A 1,850-nucleotide genomic window follows, 5' to 3' on the forward strand; every position below is an offset into this window, starting at 1 on the left:
GGATTTATTTGGGAAGTCCATTCAGGGTTCTTCACCAACACCATAATTCAAAGCCATCCGTTGTTCTCTAGCCTGCTGCGTCCAGAGGCATGTGTCCCGGATCCACGTAAGATGAAAGACTTGACAATGCTTGGCTTTCTTCTGTTGATCCTGATCTTGTTTATTGGTCCAGTTGTGGATATTTGTGTTTGCTTTCTGTTGAGGTGCAATCCATACTCAAGGCTATATAGTCACTGATCTTTATCAATAAGTGCTTCAAGTCCTCTCTATTTTCACTAACCAAGGATGTGTCATCTGCATTATTGAAGGTCTTAATGAGACGTCCTCCAATCCTGATGCTGTGTTCTTCTTCATGCAGTCCAGCTTCTCTAATCATTTGCTTGCCATACTTCTTATTTATCCTCAAACTACAGGAAAACAAATCTGAGGCATTTTGATTTTGAGAAGTGGTTTCAAGATCACACAATTCAATACCCTGGCTCCAAATGCCATAAAAAAAAAAAAAACCCACTGTTATCCAATCAATTCTGACTCATAGTGACCCCGTGTGACAGAGTAGAACAGCTCTAGAGGGTTTGCTAGGCTGCCATCTTTAAGGGAGCCAATCACAGGTCTTTCTCCCACAGAGCTGCTTGCTGATAGGTTCAGACCTTTTGGTCGGGGTCACCAGAGTTCCATATCAGCGCCTGCCTCTAGCAATCTTGACTCCATCCTACAGTGACCAATCTAGGTTTGCCCAGAACTGTGGGTTTTCCCAGAAATGCAGGACTTCTCCTTCTAAAACTGGGAGAGTTTCAGGCAAACCAGGACAGTCGAAGGCCCAAACCCACAGCCACCTGCTCTGGACTCTAGCTACATCAAGAAATCCTGCAGAAAATCCTCTTCTCCTTCACCCTGGCTCAGCCTTCTTCACCCACTTTCCTCCCATGGTGAGACTACTGCGTTCCTCTCCTGTTGGCCCACCCGTCCCTCTCTTTCACTATCAAAGGAAATGGTTCCAATGGCTCTTCCCTCACCAGCAGAAGTTTCCATTAAATGCATGCTGACTCACGGTGACCCCATGTTTGTCAGAGCAGAACTGGCTACATAGGGTTTTCAATGACTCAATTGCTCAGAAGTAGATTGCCAGGCCCTTCTTATGAGGTGCACCTGGAAGAACTCAAACTCTTTGGCTAGGAGAGTTGATTAGAGGGAGACGCAGCAAGGTGTCCAAAAGCAAGTGACGGTACCAGTGATGGTGTTGGCTGGGGCTGAAATGGAGAGGAAGAAAGTAGATTGGTCTAAGATGCTTAGTATAGTTCGTGAAACAGGATGAACTTGGAATGACTTGTCAAGAAATGTTTTGCATATTTTACAACTCCTGAAATTCCTTCCCAACAAACCCTTCTGTGTTAGTCCAGGTAGACTAGAGAAACAAATGTGTATAAAAAAGAGCTTTATATATGAGAGCAATTGAATATTGAGAAAACATCCCAGCTCAGTCCAGATCAAGTCCATAAGTCTGATATTAGCCCATATGTCTAATACATATGGCTATATGAATTAAGTCTATAAAGTCCTCTTCAGACTCACGAAATGCATGCAATGATGGCAAATGCAGGAAGATCCCAGGTCAATGGGTGGGAAGTCTTGTGGATCCAGTGGCATTGTAAGCATCTCAGTGCTGGCAAGGGTCTCTCCAGCTCAAGGCACTAGTGTAGTTCCATGTGTCTTGTCAGTAGAGCATCTCCCAGGGAGTGAGCCTTGTCAGTAGCGAGTCTCCAAGGGAGTGAACTGAGAGACAGTGTGTCTCCCACCTCCAAGGAGGAAGACAAGAGTTCCCAGAATCCCCAGGAGAAGGCCAAGGCCAC

Source organism: Echinops telfairi, unplaced genomic scaffold (genome assembly GCF_000313985.2).
Source record: "Echinops telfairi isolate 266 unplaced genomic scaffold, ASM31398v2 ScPeMD7_7457;HRSCAF=8495, whole genome shotgun sequence".
NCBI classification, from domain to species: domain Eukaryota; kingdom Metazoa; phylum Chordata; class Mammalia; order Afrosoricida; family Tenrecidae; genus Echinops; species Echinops telfairi.